Source organism: Lytechinus pictus, chromosome 18 (assembly GCF_037042905.1).
Source record: "Lytechinus pictus isolate F3 Inbred chromosome 18, Lp3.0, whole genome shotgun sequence".
NCBI classification, from domain to species: Eukaryota; Metazoa; Echinodermata; class Echinoidea; order Temnopleuroida; family Toxopneustidae; genus Lytechinus; species Lytechinus pictus.
Genome location: NC_087262.1, coordinates 9,114,567 through 9,138,077, shown reverse-complemented (window position 1 = coordinate 9,138,077; position 23,511 = coordinate 9,114,567). Strand labels below are relative to the sequence as shown.

General features: G+C 38.0%; 1 long non-coding RNA gene across 1 annotated transcript in view; it reads right to left on the bottom strand.

Annotated features, from left to right (window-relative positions):
• LOC135157500 (uncharacterized) overlaps positions 1-23,511 on the bottom strand; it is a 53,482-nt gene that overhangs the window by 13,721 nt on the left and 16,250 nt on the right. The window contains exon 2 of the long non-coding RNA XR_010296497.1: positions 1,898-2,851. This is a non-coding gene — a long non-coding RNA (uncharacterized LOC135157500). The remainder of the gene's footprint in view (positions 1-1,897; positions 2,852-23,511) is intronic.

Genomic DNA, 23,511 nt, shown 5'->3' with positions numbered 1-23,511 from the left:
ATGCAGGAGCATTGTTGTCAAGTGGATTTAATCTCCGGACTTGGAACAGAGGGTTGTGGATTCGAATTCCAGCCGTGGCATAATTTCCTTCAGCAAGAAACTGATCTGTGATTGTGCTGCATTCAACCCAGGTAAGGTTAAAGGGGTACTCCAGGCTGAAGTAAATATGATTTAAACAGGTAACGAAAAATCAGACAAAATCAGACAAAACACTGAAAATTTGATCAAATCAGACAAGGATTACAACGTTATGACATTTTAAACTTTTGCATTTTCCGGTGAAACAGTTCCAGGAATGTCTTTATGAATATTCAATGAGCAAATTGATGATGCCATATCCCCACTTGTTCTTTTGTATTCTATTATATGAAATTAGGTTTATTCAAAATTTTTCCTCCAAGAACTTTAAAAATTGGACTGACAACTGAATTGTGCATTAGATATCAATTGCTGCAAATTATTTCATCGTAAGGGAGACATATTATTCACACATGTATGAAATAATGAAACAATTATTATTTCATGTAATAACATAAGAAAAGGGAAAATGGGGATGTGACATCATCAGCCCACCTAATGAATATTCATGACGACGTGAATATAATTATTTCCACAAAATATTGCTTAACTTTTATAAAATTCAATCACTTTGTTATTTGTTATCTGATTTAGATGAAATTTTTGGCATTTTGCTCTGTGAATTTTACTCTTTTTATTCAGATATAAATAATTCCAGCCCGGTGCATCCTTGAAGTGCTTGGCTTGCAGGGCTAAAGCCCGGGTTATAATATCAAAGTGCCTCTGGAAGCACATAGAGACATTAAATTGTATACACAAGAACTTACTACTTTATATCATCTTCATTAGTTGACTGCACAACTTGACAATTGATACTTGAAATGACCTCTTTTTCAATACCAAAGTTTAAATTAAAATCCATTAATGTGTAAGGGAGGAGGCAAGTCTGCATTTTACACATTTTACAGGACTTTTGATGGATTTTAGGTACATCTTTAATACCTCTCCATCAATCAATATAGCTTTTATTCAAAGTAACATCCTGGCTGACATCCTCTATAAATATCAAATCGAATGTCCCTAGATCTCTACTAATCTAAATCTTCTATGCATATATATCACAGGACTTTCGATGTCTTTTGGGTATCTTACCTTTCCACAAACTACATGAAAATCAATCATTAGGTGGTTTCAAACCGCCTCCATCACAAGAATCCCCGTTAAATTACGAGAACATTTTTAGGCTAAAAAATACCCATTAATTATTCCTGCATTCACACCGCCCCGAAACATACCCTTCGGGATAAATTCCTGAAGTTAGGAGCATGCGCAGTATGGTCTAATAAGCAGGCAAGGCTCGAGATTCAAAACCACTAGCTCAGCAGCCACCCACAGCGCCTGCGCCCAACGACATGCTGGGCTAAAAGTTCCCGTAAATTGCTTTCACATTGCCAAAATACCTGCGACCTTGGAAAAATCCCCGCGAAAGTTCTCGTAATTTCGCCAAGTACCTACTATTTAGCGGGTATTTTCTTTCGGGGAAATTACGCGTAGTTTGCTTTCACATTACCAAAATACCTGGTATTTTCTGATCGGGGTAAATTTTCCGATCAGAGAATACCTGGAACTGGCGAACTTCGAGGCGGTCTGAAACCACCTATTTTAACTTATTCCGAGCAACTTTTTGCTGAAATCCTCTATGAAGATCAAATTGAGTTTCCTAAGATCCCTACAAATCTAAACCTTCTCTGCGTATGCAGAACAGGCTTTAACATCCTCCCACACAATGATGCAAATCTCGTTTAGACTTAAACCCTGATCTAAACAGAAGGCTTTCAGATGCATTAAAAGGATAATTGCAGTTTCTTTCTTCACTTACCTGGCTTTGGAAGGATGAGAGAATTGAAATTCCACTTCTTGATCACACAATCTATTTCCTACAATCCTCGCTCGGTTGCCATTTAGGATTGACGATGCAAACAGGAGATAAAAATCCAGATGAAATTCAGTTGAACCCTCGCAACTTTCCAGGTTTCAACCAATTGAGGGTGTGTTGATGCTTTAAGCTTGACGACTATTCTTGAGGGGTTAAAAACAAATGTCCGTAAACACAAGCATGCAGATGTTTACTTCTGAACACGCACTTATCGATAATCAAAACGATGTTCATAGAAAACAAAGTGTTCTTAATACATTTCTGCTTCAATTTACAAGCGAGCAATCATCTGATTTCCTGGATTGCATACCCATCGGCAATGGAAAAATCAAATCTAATTTGGGGCCTTTTAATCAAATCTGTGGCTGGGATGACCAAAAAATGAAAGAGGGTTGAAGGGAAGTAACTGAAAGTATGCGGTTGAATTAAAGCAACAAGATATCCAACATAGATGAAAAGCAATCATGCATTGCGAGCGAGGGGATTGGTTCAGATTAGGACCTCAAGCGAGCAATTGTGATCGACGAGTCACATGACCTACACGTAGGGCCACCAGCAAATTGAGCATCTCCTCCTCTTGAGGATTTTGTTGGAAAACATCTACCACTCCTTCCAAAAGACGGTAAATCTCCGATGACAGTTCTGTCATTTCACATCCGACATCGTCTGTGGAAGCTCGTTCGTGAACCTGATCGGAGAGCATAGGTAGGATGAGGTCAAGTGGGAGTCTGAAGGCGAGACTAAATGTGTCATGAGGATGTGTTCACGTTTCTCCCTGGAGGATGCAGGCACAGATGGATGGCGGAATCATGTACGCGTGACATTGGGCATCGTTCACACCTGTAAGGCTATCCACACGGAACTAGGCTTGATTGGTTGAGCAGCATGGAGACATCTCTATAAAGAGAGAGAGAAGAGATGAGAAAAGGTAGAAATACCAAAGTAGAATTGGATGTAAAACATGTAACATTTCATAGTATTTATTGCAGTAAGCTTTTTTAATTGCCTTGCAAAAAAAATTATGTAAAACATGAAACAACATTTTATAGCATTTTTTTGTGCAGTATAAAACAAAAAGTTGTAAATTATCAAATATTATGAAATGAAATAAATAAAATAACTTTACATGTCAACCCAAGGAAAGATTTTTAAACCCAGGATAACATGTTTCACATAAAATATACAATACATAAGAATTAGAATTACAAGGCACAAGCTAGCAATTAATTCTGCTTAATAAGAATTAATGTTGGTTATGGTTGTCGGTAAAATGCTTGTAATACAGGTACAACTGATGAGGCCCTGTCTTACAAGAGTTGTTATATATCCGATTAATCTCAACTATAAAGCCCGTGGGCCACTATGCCGATTTGGCTACGATTTGACAAACCTTCAGATCTAGCAGGATCGGGGAAAACGAACCATTATACTAGGAGTCAGTGAAAACAATTTATTACAAAAGGCAATTATCTTTCTTGTTTTTTTATAATTTCATATTTTCATTGTACAATATATCCCTTGAGATACTACATGCCCACATCTTAAGGCAGGATATACCACTGTTTATTATGAAGACAAAAACAAAAACTATGGTTTTAAGCCTTCTGTTTCATTTCCCAAGCCCTTGCCAATGGGGATTCATTTTTTATTAAGATACGACCTCCCCTCGTTGTAATATCCATTTCTTATTGATTAGCAGTAGAAAGCTAGAAACTAGATCAGATGAGGAAGTTTCTCCATAAGTCTGAGGTCGGTTCTCCATCAGTCCGGGGTGGAAGTACGCCTACACTGTAAACTGTGGTGTTTAAACTTACACCAGTTGGACACCCCTATAGGACCCAACCCTGAGGTGTTAAAATTACACCCTTGAGATTGAACATAAAGCACTTAAGAGTGTAAAACTGATGTAGTAAAACAAGCCATAGGTGTTGAACTGACTCCAAGAAGTTAACGCCGGAGCGAAATGACTGGTGTGAGCCTATATGTACACAAATCAACATCGAGTAAAGCCAACACTGTAAAAACAGGCTGGTGTTAAGTTAACACAATGCCGGTTTTTGTAGTTCAAGCGATGGTGTACGGTGGGTGAATGAATTAGCCTCAGTCTAACCCGGGGTCTCCACCTCGTGAATTCACTGGATACAATGTAGTTCGCAAACTTGTTCAATATTTTACATGAATAATTTTACACTGATTCAGGATATTGCAAACAAGATTATATAAGTATACAGATGAAATATCCTACTCCTACTAGTAACTAGCATGCGGCTAGCTTAATATTAAGTGTGTAATATGCGTGGAGAGTAATAGTTAAGCGATCTTTTAGCGAGCAGGAACTGTTCGCTAGCATGCACTCGCTTATTAAGCAAGCAACCTGCTAGCGCATGCTAGTTACTGTAGGGGATATAGGCTTGAGAATACCAACATCATACCATCACAAAATCAGACTAAAATATGCGAACAAGTAGAACTCCTGTTTGTGGAAATACATGTAGGCCTATGGACTTTTAAAACGAGAAGTTAAAAACCAACATCAACTACCCTTAAGTCTAAGTCTATTCACATCATCACCAACTCAGATTAAATTGTTCATAAATGAGAAAGAACAATGTGGGCTGGTGGAAATCGGCTTGACAGCAACCAACACCCCCTATGTGAGTCCATCCACACCACCAAAAATTTAGATTAAAAGGGTTTTGTTTCGCGTTGCCGGTTGCTATTTCAGGACATAGCCAGGATGCACGATCCATCTTGGTTTATTTGATGCCCATAAGGGAAGCTCTTTTTTAACCAATTTTTTTCACCCATTCAGAGTTTAAAAATGGCACAAGCCACAGATGGATGACTTCTGAATCACAATTCAAGTCGCATTAAAGATAAATACCAGTTGTGGTAACGATCTCACAATGAAATCAAACAGAATCCAATGACCCCCAAGTATTTGTATGTAAGAATTAAAAAAAATATGTGCCAAGTGGCTCTGGAAGAAAATGTGCTATTGCTGAGAAATGAGAAAAATAAGCACGGTATTCCATCAAATGTCGGGTATTTTTCCTAGCAATGTTAATACACTGTCCCACCTACGTCTTTTTGTGTTAGTTATCATCAGAATTATCGGGTTTTCAGTTAAGATTTCCCAAAGATAAAGTTGATTTCATTGTACCAGATCTAGATCTGCGATAATATGGTGGTAATTTACCTTGATTTTAAAGGCTCGTGAAATAATTATTTGCTGCAATTACTTTCCTTTACCTTTAAATTTGATGAAGCCTAGGTATTCCATTTCACTACTCCTATAAAGTCTACGCCCGGCGATTGTAAATCACTCTGAGATTAATTTGACCATGACATGCTTGATTTGAAAGTATCTCATTTCACTACCTTGATCCGTCCCCAAAGATTAACAGAGAGGTAGACAACAACCCTTTATACCTCTCGCTGCTCATCATCTGCCCGAACCTGTCATTTGAATGTCAACGTTCATACTGCCCCCTCCCCTATCTCTCTCTCTCTCTCTCTGAAAAGAGTGAATTTTCACTCCCTTTTCACTCTCCTTGGTAGTGACAAACAACCCTTTACACCTCTCGCTGCTCATCATCTGCCCAAACCTGTCATTCGAATGTCAACGTTCATACTGCCCCCTCCCCTATCTCTCTCGTCGTCAGTCACGCCTTTTTCTTTCTTCTTTCTTTCTCTTTATCCCTCTCTACCTACTAGTACTGTATGCATTTCTCTACCCTCCCCCCCTCTTATCCCCCCGTCCCAAGAGTCACTAGTAGACGATGATGATTGGATGAAGGTTTAAGACACATCATTCCCAAGGTGAAACAAGGTGGAGTTTGCCGCTTTTAATTAGTTTTCATATATCTTCCGTCATATCATCTTCAGAAAAATGATAAAAAAACAATCATTCCCGAGGCAAAACAGGGTGTAATTTACTACGACTAATTAGCTCTCATACTGTGTTTATCATTTATAATATCATCTTTAGAATCATCATAATGAAATGATGATTCCCAAGGCAAAACAAGGTGGAATTTACTGCCATTAATTAGCTCTCATATATCTTCTGTCACAGTCTCCTAAGAATAATGATGATTAAAAACACAATGCTGAGGCAAAACTACAAGTAGGTGGATTTTGCCACATTAATAGCGTTCACCTATCTTTTATCATGTTTAGAATAGTGATAATAAAAATGTACATGTAATTCCCAAGGCTAAAAAAGGGAGAATATGCCCCCTTTCATAAATCTTCTGCCATGTTTAGAATAATGATAGGATTGTACTGTGCTTGGTTTGCTCATGAAATGAGACCTAAACACCATGACAAATTTGTTTGGTTTTTTGTTCTTGCCTTGAACAATATGGAATTCGCCTCAATTTCCTCTGCCATCTTTAACGCCTTGTCAGTAAAAAAAAATCTGACATCTCACATACATGTATCCCCAATTTAAGAAGACAGTAATTCCTGAATGCATAATCATTACATATGGCTGGAAAGAGTATCTTCTCCTAAATAATTTGATACCATATTTATGTGGTCTGTCTTCACACATGGATAATCAGTAGGTATTCTTTGCAGTGATGTAAAGTTTGATTTGCGTCAAAGTAAGGCATGACTGCAGTGAATAGGGCCGTCTGCACCATCCCGAGTTTTCAAATTAGCGCGCTATTTCTGATCCGGCAAATTATCCCGATCTGAACAATCTCGAGATTATTTGCAATGGAGACGCAATTATCGCACTAGTTCGTAGGATTAATCTCGAGATTGCAATCCCAAGTCAACTTGGGTTATTTGCAAAATAGCGTGCTATTTTACGAATAATCGCGCTAATTCGTAGGTGCAGACACACTCGGGATTATTTCTTCACGGCATCAGACCATAATGCATCGATGCCTCGCTCGAGCAGGAATCGCTCTTCTTGCGATGGTGGAGACGGGGTTTCTTGAATCTCGAGATTAATCGCGAAGAGGGCCGATCGGCTAAAATCTCGAGATTGAGCAAACCCGGGATGGTGCAGCACCGCCTAATGAATCCAGATAAATGATATCATAATCCTACATGAGTTAGTACCAGTAAACATATTTGCAAATCTCTTTTCAATGAAATTAACTTGAGAATTATGTAAATCACTGAAAAAATGTTTTGAAATGGATTTTAATGCAACCCTTGTAGGATTATGACATCATTGACATCTGGATTCATTTATTGCAGTCATGCCTTACTTTGGCTCAGATCAAAATTTACATTACTGCAAAGAATACATGTACATGTACCTATTGATCATCCAAGTGTTAACACATACCACATAAAGATGGTATCACATTATTTGGGAGATTGTACTCTTTCAGGCCATGAATAATAATTATGTGTTCACAGCATATTTTTTCCTTGTATTGGGGATTTGTGAGGTGTCAAGTTTTTTTACTCACATGGTAGAATAATGATGATATTTCATCGTACTTGGCTTGCTTATAAAATGAGAGAACCTAACAAACTGACAAATTCTTATCTCTTTTGGGGCCTTGAACAATGAGGAACTTGCCTCTACTTCTGCTGTCATCTTTAGAATAATGATGGGATTGCATTGTAATTGGCTTGCTTATAATATGAGCTGAGGGGCCCTGAACAAAACTGACCAAAATATTCTTGAATCGAGGAGAAACTCTAATAGCTTCATTGTTGATTTCTGGACACATCTGTTGATAAGCAGAAGGGTAGATTAAACAAGCAGGATTGGCACAAAATGTTTTGTTCTACATTATAACAATTTTAAAGTGTTTTAAAATGATTTAAAATATGTTTTTATAGAATTCAAATTTTGTATCAGGCATATAATATTTCTCAGGTTATATTAAAATGTCCATGTTCACGTGTTGTTGTCTTGTGGCGTTGACTGACTGGACTCACTACACAATGAGAAGGTCATGGGTTCAAACCCCAGCCACAGTATTCATTTCCTTCAGCAAGATATTCATCCACATAATGTAGTGCAGTGCTGCACTCGACCCAGGTGAGGTAAATGTGTACCAGCATGGTACCAGCTAGTCTGCTGGGCAAACCCTTCACTCGAGTTAAGGGTCTGAATGTGCAGCCTACTCATGCCTTGTGTACTGAAGACCCTCTCGCTCAGGCAGCAAGTTTTATATGTGCTAGTCTTTGAGTGGAGACACACTTGTTGATCAGTTTCAATCAGGGTCTGTGCCTAGAGACTAGGTACCAGCAGGCAAGCCTAGCTTAGCCCAGAGCACCTAAGAAGGTGAATGCATGTATGCCCGCAATATACTGTACATATAAATACCCTTTATTATTATCATTATCATTACATAAATTAAAGTTTTAGAACATGATATCCTCAAGTAATCATTTGGGGATTAGGTAGTCTAGACATTCAACTTTACTCCCACACACAGTCTATAATTGATTCTCATCAAGGCTGTTTTTTTCAATTTAATTTCTGTTCATTAGAGCTCAAGAAATCCAATGAGAATACAGACTAATAATCATGCACCTGCGCTTGCAATCACTGTAATGAGCCAGCAGCTCTATTGGGGTACAAAAGTGACATCATCTCAGGATTAAAGCCTTTTTTTTTATATTTCAATCATACTCGAGTAGAGTATCATCTGGAATTCAATCCTACAAAAGTGTAGTGGCCATTATTTTTTTTTCCAGCAGTCGACTCTCGCACTCTCCCAATATTGTTTTTATTTTTCTTTTCACAAATTTAGTGATTGGAAATCAGAAAGCTACATTGTACATCCTCATATTTTCAGTCCATTTCATGAAAGAATCAATTAAAAAATGCATTCTATGCTTGAGATACTGTTTTGAATAAAATAGCAGAATTATATAACTTAAAAATCTCGAAATAATGAAATTGTGTTAAACACAATTTCATTATATCCTAAAAGTTAAAGCTTTACCTTTTGCCTTAAAATAAACTGTAAAATCATATATATGTCATTATGGTCAATTCCAATCAAAAGCCAAAATGGAAGTTCATAACTACAAAGGGGACCACCATTAAACTAAAAAAAATCTGTCCTACGCATACATTTATAGGAGAACCCGAACCCTACAAAACGTTATATATATGGGACTACACATATATTTTTTTTACTAAATTTCAATTAATCAGAAAAATATTGTTTTGAAAAAAATTCTAGTTGGAAAATCTAAGGGTCATCATTCTACGTCAAAAGAAAATATTCAAAAATAAATAGCAGGAAGGGTAACAAAAAATGTGGTGCTGGACAAAGACCCCTGTTACATCTGAGAGATTCCCTACCTCGGGCCGGCCCGGGGCCTACCTCGGGTCGGAAAGATATCAGATGTAAACATCCCAAACCTACCTCGGGCCACCTTTTCCCAAACCTACCTCGGGCCACCTTTTAGCGAACCTACCCGAGACCACATCCAGAGGTAGTCTCGGGTAGGTATCGGGCCGGCCCCGGTCCACCAATCGTTGATGTAAACGCACACAAGCTTTCGAACCTATCTCGGTCCGTTCGCCAGCTGTCAAATTACGTCATAGCGCACGCTATCCCCTCCCCAGCCCCGTCGTTCTTCGAATGTTTTGCGGCATGTGAATTGTGATTGATAAAGTCTTTGATGAGTGGAAAGAAGGAAGCATTTTAGACGTATTCTTCCCGAAGAAATTGCTTACGACTTTCCCGAATCAGGGAATACACATTAATATTCTTCATAATGTATTCCAGGGTCTGTACTTTTCGGGGTTTTAAATATCTAGAAATAACAACTAACGTACACTATCCGATCGTAACCAAATGGCGAGCTAGCAGCCGACGAGTGTAACGAAATGTAACAACTTCAAATAGCGCGCGCAAATTATTCAGAGCCTATAGATCGAGAGCGCCCTTTGGTGTCAGCAGTCGGATATCGCTCGAAACCGTACCGATAGGGGAGGGAATGAACGCTGTGATGTAAACAGACCACATTTCGGACTCGGTCCGTTCGCGAAGCTAATCCACCAATAATCCAGTCAAGGTTGCAAGTGGACTCGGTCGGGTCTCGGGTAGGAAACTTTCAGATGTAACAGGGGTCCAGGACCCCTGTTACATCTGAGAGATTCCCTACCTCGGGCCTACCTCGGGTCGGAAAGAAATCAGATGTAAACATCCCAAACCTACCTCAGGCCACCTTTTAGCGAACCTACCCGAGACCACATCCAGAGGTAGTCTCGGGTAGGTATCGGGCCGGCCCCGGTCCACCGATTCGTAGATGTAAACGCACACAAGCTTTCGAACCTATCTCGGTCCATTCGCCAGCTGTCAAATTACGTCATAGCGCGCACTATCCCCTCCCCAGCCCCGTCGTTCTTTGAATGTTTTGCGGCATGCGACATGTGAATTGTGATTGATAAAGTCTTTGATTTGAGTGGAAAGAAGGAAGCATTTTAAACGTATCCTTTTCAAGTCGATCATATCTTCAACTTCAAATGGCGAGCTAGCAGCCGACGAGTGTAACGAAATGTAAACAACTTCAATTAGCGCACGCAAATTATTCAGAGCCTAGATCGAGAGCGCCCTTTGGTGTCAGCAATCGAATACCGCTCGAAACCGTACCGATAGGGGAGGGAATGAACGCTGTGATGTAAACAGACCACATTTCGGACTCGGTCCGTTCGCGAAGCTAATCCACCAATAATCCAGTCAAGGTTGCAAGTGGACTCGGTCGGGTCTCGGGTAGGAAACTTTCAGATGTAACAGGGGTCAAAGTGTAATGCGACTGATCATAATGAAACTGACCACAGTTTTTCTATCCACATAAAATTGCTAACCGAATCCCAATGTTTTATTTGAGGCTTCCATATATAAGTAATGTTTTGCACAATTGGTATAAAAGTGTTTTTGATTTGAAAGAACTATCAAAATGTTATCATTCACTTTTTTTCATGTCCTTTTTGCATAATGCGACCGACTGATTTTTTAGGACAGCATGGCGTCCACAATATACAGCCTTCAACCTTTCTGTATGTATCGTTTAGAGGCCTTGGATGTCAAGTTGAATCCACAGTATAAACTTGACAGAAAGACTCACCGTGTAAAATTGACAGCACCAAAAAATAGAAAAGGCATGTAGAAGTGTGCCGTGGAATTAAATACATTGTCCCTTAACAGTGAGAAAGTCCCTTTATGGTCTTCAAAAATTTAGAATTAGCAATTTATCAAATCAATATTCAACTAAATAACATCCAATTTAATTCCATTCAATTCAATAATGGTTTATTAAAACATGCCTCGCAGCCAAAGGCTGAATAAAAACATGTGTACAATACACAATAACAGAATAATACTTAAGTACAAACATGAAATGATATAAATTGAAAACAATTACTAGTAGTTCATATTATAATACAAGGAAATAAATTGTTGAAAATAAAAAAATCATACATTGTATTGAACATTATAAATATTAAGTACGCATTTTATAACCACTACAATGAGGCACATTGTACATGCATGAATGAAAAGTATTAGAACAGAGAAGATGGGGAAGGATAAAGACGGCATAGGGAGACAGAGAAAAAGTGAGTAAGGGGAAAGGGTAATCAAAAGGAGATATAGATAGAGGATTAGGCCAGAAAGATGAAGAAAGTAGTGGCGAAGATTAAAAAACAAACAAAAGCATGCATGTATGACAACTAATTAAGTACAGAGTACACTGAGTGGGGCAAGGCGGTATAGAATGAGGACGACTATCCTAGCATATACAATGTAGTAATGTAATAAATTATCACATGATTGCTGCATAGTGAATGAGCCGTTAACTTTTTTTGCATAATAGGCTTTTAATAAGGGCACCTGATCAACTCTGGGCTTCAAATCCTCCATACAGCAAACAGCATCACTTGTGAAACTGCACGGATTACCATCCAAAAATAACAATTTCCATATCAAATTCTCATCCCGAGTTCACAAATATTGTGTGCAAAGCTGGTGAGATCTGCAACCAGCATCCACAAAGCCGAGATAAATCTTGCTATAATATCACGTCCGTCACTTCGGGTGGCAATTATAGCAACGTATCGGTGACTGATGTGAATTACTGCCAATTTAGTTTTGCTGCCATCGTTTAACAGTTGATCTTGATGCCGCAGCACGCTCCGGGTCAGTAAGGAGGGAGGATGAGGAAGATGTCTTTCGTGATCTGATCAATGGCTGTTGTACTCCGTGCAATATCTATCCTATAAGGCAATGTTTGATCATGACCCTTCTACTGATTTGATCAAGTTCGCATACCATGTATGCAGGGATAATGAACAGTAAAACAAGCTGCAGGTCACATTAATACCTTTTGATACATTTTGTATTTTGTAGATAAAGGCCATTCCTGACTGGTATTTTCCCACGTTCTTCTTCTTTCATTCAAGCAAAAATGTTTTTCTGGCTCTCCTGCTCACTTCCCGCAAAATTATTAAGTTTAAAATTAAAATTTCTGATATGAAGGTACAAGTAAGCCTCAGTTTGAAATCAGGGGCCCGTTTCGTAAAGGACTTGTAACTGTTGTAACTTTGCCATAATGGCAACTACCATGGTAACAGGGCTAAACAGCCAATCATAATCAAAGTTTCCATGGTAGTTGCATAATGGCAAAGTTACAACAGTTGCAAGTCCTAATATGAAACGGACCCCTGATATACATGTAGCAATACATGTAGGGTATTTTTTTTTAAGGACAAGTCCACCCCAACAAAAAGTTGATTTGAATAAAAAGAGAAAAATCCAACAAGCAAAACAGTGAAAATTTCATCAAAATCGGATGTAAAATAAGAAAGTTATGACATTTTAAATTTGAAGTTTCGCTTAATTTCACAAAACAGTAATCTGTACATCCTGGTTGGTATGCAAATGAGGAGACTGATGACATCATCCACTCACTATTTCTTTTGTATTTCATTATATGAAATATGAAATATTCTAATTTTCTCCTCATTGTCAAGTGAAATAATAATAAATTCCTCCTGATGGAATTAGCATTGTTTGATACTATATGGTTCAGTCAAGTTGGTGCATATTGTCAAATCTGTAAAAAATGAAATATTGTATAATTCAAACAATAAAAAACAAAAGGAATAGTGAGTGATGGACATCATCGGCTGACTCATTTGCATGTCACTGAGTTGTGCATATCACTGTTTTGTGAAAAATAAGCGAAACTTTAAAATGCCATAACTTTCTTATTTTACATCCGATTTTGATGAAATTTTCAGCCTCATGTTAGTTTGATTTTCTCTGTTTATTCAAAGCAATGTTTTTCTGGTGTGGACTTGACCTTTAAAGAAATCGTTTGGTAGCATTCAAACACCTGCAGCATACCTTTGTGGAAACTTATAAAGAACGTGAAAATTATTATCTTTTTGTAATACCTCTACCCCTGTCTTCCTAATCCTCCCCTTCCCCCCCCCCCCCCAGTCTGAAAGCACAGACTCATACTAATCAGTCACAGTGTGGAGAAATCACATGGGCACCAGCATTTGCAGTGGGTTTTGCATGCAAGTGGAGCTTGATGTGGGAGAGCCAATCATGTCTCTTGTACCATCATATACGTCATCGAATTCGAGTCAATTCAGAGACTGATGCGAGGCATATTTCGGAGAGGCATTTTATTACTTTTTAATTAGCGATTTCCACCTTGTATAATTTTCGTTATTTTCAAATGACCTTATGATAATCCCCACATCATTACCTTTCCATTGATATATAATAAGGCCATATGTTTGAATCAATATATTTCTCCTTTAAACTAAAACCAAGTCTCGAGTGAAGAATAGACTCCAAAGTCTCTCTCTCTCTCTGTCAAATACATGTACATGTAAGAGCCAACCACAGGACATAGTGAATCTAGTCTCAATACTTCAGACCCTCAGACTGCATTATGCACCATGCGAAAACTATGGGTCTGCGCCTGCAGACTACCCCCTACTCCCCCCTCCCTCTCTATCTCTCTACGACAGGCCAAAACAACAGAAAAAAGGTGGATTCCATGGAATTTCAGCAATAGAATTAAATTAATTTCTAGCCTATTCAGAAACACAAATAAAGAAAACCGAGTAATTACAGGTCCCCCCTCTACAAATGGGTCACCTAATTGATTTGCCTCACAACTTGCCCACACATCTCCCATCCATGCGTACCATGCACATGCAAGAGTCTCAGCGCTCCAAACAAATATCACTGCGTCAATCTACATGTACAGTGCAGCATGGTGGTAATTAATTTGGCATGCTATTTCATGTCACGTAACACCGCACTCATGGGTTATTTGCTAAATTAATTATTTGTCTGGAGGTTGTTCCCCCGGGCCTCGAGTGTTTTATCTTCACATCCATTTACATGTTGGCAAGTTAAGAGGTCGCTAACAGAAATTTTTTTAAAGAAATATGTTCATTGGTATGAAATTCGTAAAATCTACAGATTTTTTTTTTTTTCACCTTTGAATTCATTGGTAATTTGGAAAAGTACATGTATGTCATGAAATGTATTTTGTGTGATGCAAGCTAAAATTTGATATGAAAATTGTGTCCTCTGTCAAGGCAGTATGATTTCCATAGAAGGGTTTCATAGAACCATAGCATTTGGTCTGAGCTAGAAGTCAACTTTCTGCTACCAATATCACACTGACCTTTTCAATTTGACATTGGTTTATACGATTGATAACAATCTTCCAATATTTATTGGTTTCTTGGCATACTGGAATGGGCAAATGGGAGCTACATGGCTCCACGCTGATGCATGAATGAATCCACATTCAGAGGGCTCAAGAGATGTCGTTATTGCCTGAAAAGTTGGAATGAAAGTAGTCCGTTCAAACGCTTGTATTACAGATTTGGAATGGACTCACACCCACCCGATCAGAAAAATTCCCAGAATTACAAGTTTGTTCAGGGGAGTGTTTCATCAACATTTTTGTCCGACAAGTTGTCAGATCTGACAACTTCCCTTGATGTTGATTGGCTAAGGAGCACTGTTACTATGGCAACTGTCGGATAAAATGGGACTTGTCGGATAAAACGTCCGACAAGTCCTTTCATGGAACGCTCCCCCGGCCTCAAATTACCAACAGTGCATTCACACCTTCATGAGATGAAAAGTTCTCCTAGTTTTCAAAGGAGCAAGGAGATGTTCGCATCAATAGGGGAGGATGTGCCTTCCACGCAAATATATATATATATATTTTTTTTTGGGGGGGGCTACTTTTCACCAGTTATTGCCTAAATCTGCTACTCTGAATAAGCTTTAACATTGCAATTAATGAGGATTTTCCAGGGCTCCAATTTTTTTAGTTTCCCGGGCTCTTTTGAGCATATCAGGGGCTACATCGCCCCCAGCCCCCTTGTAATTTTTCTCTGGTGCCTTCTCCTTGTTTGATATCCATAATGGGGTAATTCAGTGAAGAGGTTCTCAGAATTCGTTTTCATTTTCACACTCACACTACAAATTTGTATGACATGAAAGTAATTTGCACTCACGATGGACCGTGGCAAAGTGCTTTTCAAACACATCATTACAAATTCAGTCATTGCATATAAATTTAAGATTTCATCCTGACACTTTGCCCCAAAACCAAGCTTTATTTTTAATAGAAACTTGATCTTCAATAGGTTATTTCTATCTAAAAAATTTAGGAAAATAAACTTATAATTTTTTAATTGATTCATTTATTTATCTATTTATCTTTTTTTTTGGGGGGGGGCCTAAAGAATATGAAAATTATCCAGTATACATCACCTACTATCAATATCTTACAAAACAATATTTTTGTGTGTGTGTACAAGTATGATGAGAGAACAAAAATATTTACTTGCTAAGTTTTGTATTCTGGAAATCCTTTTGTATTCTAATATTTTGATGAATGCTCTCCTAGCTCCCAATGGTTTTAATCACTTTTATTTTGCATTTTGGCTTCTATTTCTTGTTTTCTTTGGGTACTTTTCATACTTCATAAATGCATGCTTTATTTTTATGATTCGTTTTGCACTGTTTTTCATAGCTTGCATGGCCTTGCTTAAAACAGCCGCTGAAATGCTTTTCACACTGCACATATTTCCCCGAGGTTAAGCATAGCCCACTTTGTTTTTACACGACGTTTATAGCAAAGTGGGCCAGCAAGGTAGTCCAGTACTATCTGGCCCTGCAAAAAAGCAGGGTTAGTTGGCTTACTGTGGTGCTAGCACCACAATTGCGGTGCTAAGAGATGCAGTGTGAAATGAAACCGGGCTAAGGAAATGTGGAGCTAAACTTTAGCCAATCACAGAAGTCAAAATTTGCATGAAAATCACGCTCTGTATGCCAAAATCATCAATATTCATGAACTGTGCGATAGTCCGGGGTTAAGGCATTAATACCGGCTAAGCAAATTTATAGCATGGGGTTTATAAGACAGTGTGAAACCAAAAAAGATAGAATGGGGTTTTGGATGGTAGTCCGGGGTTAAGGATAGTATGGGGTTCAGGAAATGCAGTGTGAAAAGCATATCACTGACCAAGGGTCTTTTTTTTACTGTCTCTATAAAATCAAATAAATCATATCCAAAATCCAATCTACAGGGAGAAATAGACCTGAAGTACCATCCAAAAATCCAGAAGGAATGATTGTTAGGCACACATCAAGTCTCTAGAGATGTGTAAACTCTTCCGCTGGGTACGTGCTTCCATGGACTTGCATTTATGTATGAGATCAATATCAGGAATAAATATTTTCAGAACTACTTTTTTTCACGTATAAATGAAATGAAGCGAGTGTGACAATACATAATCAGCCTTATCTGGTCGATCGATGAAAGACGATAGTATTCTATAATCTTTGGGTGCATTAAAAATTCTTGTGTAAAAACATGAAATGATCTCCAATCCATAGCAAATGGATCTTCTCTGAGAAATGTGATACTGCCAGAAATTGCAGCCACTAAAATAGGCTTATATTACTAATACCATAAAACATATGTTCATGTACATGTACATGTAGCTTGAAGGTGAAAATATGATATCTGATTCACGATTTCAGTGTGTGGTGGAGGGGGAATATCCGGCTTTATGTTGGTGTACATAGCTTTTTATTATTTTGTCAACTGAAAAAAAAAAAAAAATCTTGTGTTTATCACAAGCACTAGGTTTCACAAAAAACATTTGCCAGGCCAAGAAAAGGAGAGTGAGGTTAAGCACATTATCAGAAGTATATTTTCAAAATGGCTGATACTGAAGAAATCAACAAAATCGCCTTTCATAATTTCATGGTGCTCAAAGAAAAGGTGTTGAAAAATATCTTGTACCATATCACTCAATTTTAGGAGTTGGAAGTGACAATGTAAAGTGCATTCCTTGGTTGAACTGTCATCGGCGTCACAACAACGACAACGGTATTTTGAATTTTCCTAATCATCTGTCTTCTACTTTATAAATTGGCAAGTCCAAGGTTTTGAAGCATACCCAGACTTCCTTGGTTACCGTATGTGGCATGTTTTCATTAGCCAAAATTTTCAAATGTCCCTGCTTATTACAATATGGCGAAGAAAAAAAAAGATCCTATCACAATCCTGACCTTCACATCTCATCTTCAGAGAAATCAGCTGAGGAGAAGTTGTCACAGGAGCAAAATATCAATTGTCGAAGGAGCAAAATATCTTGTTACCAATGGTTGGAGTAGACTCTTGAGACTGAGCAAACTTGGGCTGATGAAGAAATGAAGAATGGTCTTTTTTTTCTTCTGCGTTTATTGTGCCTACCGAAAAAAAAAAAAAAAACTTTATAAAGCTTAACAATAACATAAACCTGAATTTTAGACCTCATTTTAACCTTAATCCTAAATTCCTAATCCCCCATCTTCCTGAACCAAATATATCACAATCCTAACCTCCATTTCACATCAGAGAAATTGGCGGAGGAGCAATCGTCGCAGGAGCAAAATATCTTGTTACCAAAGTTTGGAATAGACTATTAGAGACTGAGCAAACTTGGGCTGATGAAGAATGATCCTCTTTTGGGGGCTCGACTGCGTTGAATGCTCTTACCCCAAAAACACACACTTTATAAAAGTTAAACATAAACCTGAATTTACAACCTAACTTTAACCTTAATCCTAATCCCCATCTTTCTGAACCAAATAGATCACAACTCTAACCTCCACATCACATCTTCAAACTTCAGAGAAATTGGCGGAGGAGCAATCGCCAAAGGAGCAAATGTCTTGTTGATGGTGGGATGAAACTCTTGAGATAAACTTGGGCTGATGAAGAACGACCTTACAATACTGCACCTGTTTCCGGTGCACTGAGCAATAAAGATCAAGACACAAAAAGTGACAAATAATTAAAGAAATGATGTCCAATGACATCACGGATCCTGACAGTTCCAAAAACATTGCACGAGAGAAGAAACAGAAAAAAATATGAACGGGAGACGATTTGGCATTTGAAAGTTGTGAGCGAGAGCTGTAAACATGTAATTGATGTGGAAATCTTTATTGGGAAAAAGCATTGAGGTAATGTGGAAAAAAATATATATCAGGAACACAAAAAAACTGTTGTCACAGTAAAACTAAAAATCACCCATTTATAGCCCACTCCTAATATCATTTTTATATTTTTAAAGTAATATGGAATCTTCTACACATTAAAGGATAAGAGCAGCTTGTAAATGTTATGTCACGAAAATACAAATGTAAAATCATATGTAATCAATCATATTCTCTTATCATTTGTTAGTTTTTTTCACCAAAATTTCATTGAATTATCTGATTTCTCTACTTTTAAAAACAAAATAGCATCCTACATGTACATTTAGTAGACCTTCTTATAGCAAGCTCATGTTATGTCACGAAAATACAAATGTAAAATCATATGTAATCAATCATATTCTCTTATCATTTGTTAGTTTTTTTCACCAAAATTTCATTGAATTATCTGATTTCTCTACTTTTAAAAACAAAATAACATCCTACATGTACATTTAGTAGACCTTCTTATAGCAAGCTCCAGCTCCCCTCCCCCTCCTGCACCCCAAATAAAATAAAAAAATAAGAAGACTACTTGGAAAACGGTGATCTGGTTGTGTCATTTCTTAGAGCTATTAAAAATGCATGAAGCTCAAATACATGTAAATCAGGGCAATGCAGGGCCTTTAGCATAGGGGCTGTTTTGGTTGAATTGTCGAGCAACGAAAAACCTTTACCCTACGGCTAGGTTTACATCTATCCTCGACATCTAAAGTGTTTGTGTAAGCTGGCCAATCTTGATCAAATCAAGACGTTTCCAGCATACCTTAGTCTTGATTTCACTGTTTCTACTGTATAAATTTACATAACTTTCCCAAATCTGTTATCCAGCAAAAACAACTGCCATTAGGCGTCGAAACTGCAACACAAGGTGGCGGCATACGACCCCCCCCCCCCCCCCCACAATAAACAAAACAAAGATTTCTCCAGATGGATATTAAAATGTGGGTGTTCTGTAACCAAGCAACTTCAGATATATGGGAAATCACATGTAAATAAAGAAAATGAAAGTTGCTCTTTCGAGTGATTCCAAAACTGTGCATGTTGAGCAAATTTGTACCTGTAGAGACCTCCACTCCCCACTTCTCTCTCTCTCTCTTTCTCATAAACACTAAAAAAGTCATCATTTGATAGCTCATTTACCAAATTAATTGTCTTCCTGTCAGTTGTATACACTATAAATCAAAAGAAGCACATATTTATCATTCCGATTCGTAGCATCATAAATCATGAATTGTTGATTGAACTCAATATGCAGTCTACAGCCCAATATACATGTACAAGTACATGGGATAGAGTCCACCATGTCTTCGACAACTGTAAAGACTCTTTCATCTACAAGAGGTTCACTATATTAGACACCGTTCTCACTACGTTCCTAAAACTATACTGGAAAGTAGTTTAGTGAAAACTAGTTTAACGTGTAGTGAGAACGGTCAAAGCGGTCTTGGAAGCAATTCTCCAAACCAGTTCGGAAAACCACCTCGCGATGTAGTTTTCAAGATCGCCTCGGTAAACTGGTTTTAGCGCAAGTGAAGACACATCCGTTCTTTGTGAAGCGATCTTCGCACATTTTGAGCGCGCTACTCCACACGACAGGTGTAGAGTGCCTACGCTGCGGTTTCGAATTTCGCGCTAAATGTGTCATCCAACTGAGAGCATTCCCACAAGAGTTGGTCCAATCTGGATCAATCCTCGATCTCAACCCATAAATAATGAGAATTGATCTCTTTGAAATCCTCTTTTTCCGCACCCACAGAGCTCTTTTGGTCAACTTTCTCAAGGCAAGTCTCAAATATGATGTGAGTTTATTTCATACATTTAATGTACACAGATTCACAGAATTCTCAAAAAGCCATCGCTGCTTTCTCACTAGAAGTGGTGAAATCTAGATCGATCCTCATCCCTTCTAATGAGAACAGTCTCTTTGATATCCTCTTTTGCAGGGCCCCCACAGAGCTCACTTGGTCACTTTTTTTTAAGGCAAGTCTCATGTTGGTTGATTTCATCATACATTCATGTACTACATAGAATGCTCAAAGTCATTGCTGCCGTCTCATTAGAGGTGTTCATATCTAGATGAATTGACCTTAGCCTCTTGTCGAGGCCCTGGCGGCTGCTTCCCGAGCAAAGCGAGGGATTTCCTAATTCGCGAAGCGAATTAGGCCTGGCGCGAGCCAGGGCCTCTTGACATCTGAGCTGAATTACATGTATATATTCATGAGGAACGTCTTCCTAATGAATATACATGAGTCATGATATTACTGGTCACCTAGTAAACCAATGAAAAGTCAAAGCTGTTTCGTCCTGGGTTCGGAATACTATAGTAGTCCACTATTCTGCAGGGGATTCATTTAATTGCGAGACACTTAAGGGGATATATAACCAGCAAAATGCTACAAGTAGTGATACTACTTAAACTACTACTAGTACTGGCCGTAACAGACCCATCACCACCCCGAAACTTCCCGGGAGATACTGGTCAGCCGCTGGTCAGACTCGAGTCAAGAGGAAGCAACTCCACTCCAGCATTCCCTCACTGCACAGCGGAGATCGATAATCGACGCATAGTGGAATCGCATGAAATATTACATTTTTTCCATATCCTGTGGATAGATTTACAAAAACATCTCGTCCTTTCAGTGCAAATTTAATTTCATCGACTTGCAAATCCTTAAATTGGTCAATATTCAGCATTTAAGAGTCGCCATTCAAGATGAGCTCATGAATATTCAATATGACGTCATACTGTATCAGCCCACGCTCTCATTGGATGAGTTTCACCTACCAGTTTTTGGTCGGACTCGGAATATTGGTGAAAACAATAAAAACAAAAGAAAGTAGGTGAAATTCGGCTCAGATGTCAAGAGGCCCTGTCTCGCGGCGCTCTGCTTCACTATATCTCTTGCTTCGCCATGTTCGCTCGGAAAGCAGCCGACAGGGCCTCGACAAGAGGCTAGATTGACCTTCATCTCGCCATAAGAACAACTTCCTTACATCCACAACCTCTTTTACAGCCTGTCTTTCCTAAAGTGCTCAAGAGTGAACCGTTAAAGATGAAGGTCGATTTTTTTATCGCTACACTTTCCCAGTCCGATCTCCATCAATCGATCCTCATCACTTCTTATGTGAACAGTCTCTTTGAATATCCTCTTTTGTGGCCCCCAGGGAGCTCACTTGGCGAACTGTTTGAAGTCAGTCTTGTGAGATGTTTGTTAATTCCATACATAGATAGAATACTAGGTCAAGACTGACATACAAGGACAATTATCTCAAGACATGATACACCAAGAAGACAATGTAATAGAAATTACAGGATAGTCTCCAGACAAGATACATGTACATGTAAAAGTGCAACAAAATAAAAATTATTTGATTTACAATGCATAAAACTGTTTTGTCAACTGTAGAATTTACACGTAGCTTAAATGTGATTTTGATAAAAAACAGAATTCCGATGAATGTGGTACATGTTTTGCTGTTACCATCAAGATTAAAATGAAGAATTAAAATGCCAGTGCATTACTTTCGCTTTAAAAGGCTTCAGTTCATGTGCCTTGAATGTAAAGTTAACATTTACAAGATCATCAGTATGTGTATACATGTATACAGCGTACATCATCTATAAAACGCCTACTTTACTTGACAGACGGTGCATAATATTACTATTTCTGAAATGAAGCTCTGCGTAGAGGTAACCGTCAATGTTGATCTACCCTAGGGCAAATTGATGCCTGCCTTCTTGCTGAATTATACACATGATTCGCTTGATTCCGATTAAAAAAGACATCTTTGTTTTACATTTGAAAGTGTCCTCGGGGCCGTAACACAAAACTTTTAATAGCAATGATCGTAGAACATTTTTCTACGATGGATTCCATTGACTACACTGTCCAATCAATCGTGAAAATCAAGCGTACAATCAATCGCTAACCTTTGTGTTACGGGACCCTGATTTAGAAGCATGGACACTGCTAATAGGCCAGAGCTTTTGGTTCATTACTCACTATAAAATCACAAGGAGAAAATCTATCGGCAAAGAATGAGAAAAATGAGAGGATAAATATAAAAGTAGTTTTATCAAAATCGATTACCAGAGGTAAAATATAAGAGAGTTTAATATGGAAATTTGAAAATGGGGATGGGGATCCTCATCAAATTGGCAAATGCACTTTAAAATGGCTGATTTTGTGGAAAATTCTCTATTTCTTTTATACACAACAAAATAACAATTTTTTCAATTTTTCCATTATATTTCACATCACATCTTGCCTCTTTCTGAGCACAACATATTATGTCATGGGAAAAATATATTTCACGCTACCTATGTCAAGGAAGGGACAATCACTAATCAAAAACATAATTTGTAGAGGGGTTGTGGATCAGTGGATAAGTCTCCAGACTTTGAACCACAAGGTTCTGGGTTCAAATCGCACCGCAGCACTCACATCCTTTGGCAAGGCGTTTATCTACATTCGCCACTCTCCACCCAGGTGTAGTAAATGTGTATTCAGTAGGAAGGAATTCCTTTAAAGAAATTGGTAAACCTGACCCATTTGCCAACGCACAAAAATGAAAAACTAGAAACTACAGATCTACATGTATACTACTTTGTATTTTTTTAGGCCTTATCAAGACTGACAATGATTTTTAAGAAGAGAAAGTGGTAACCATTATCTATTCTCCCAAAATTGACAACCAAATAAAAGTCATGTATTCTCATGTCATTGCGTGATATTAAAGGGGAAGTTCACCCTGACAAAAAGTTTATTGTAAAAATAGTAGAAAAAATAATAAAAAATACTGCTGAAGGTTAGAGAAAAATTCATCAAAGAATTAAAAAGTTATTAGAATTTCAATTACTTGATTTGTGACGTCACATGCGAGCCGCATTCCTACATAGCGAATGGTAAAAAATCAATGAAATGTCATTTTCTCCGAAAAAAATACAAAAAATCACAAATACAATACTTTGAACTCTAATAACTTTCTTAATCTTTCACGGATTTTCCTCAAACCTTCACCAATATTTTTTATTAT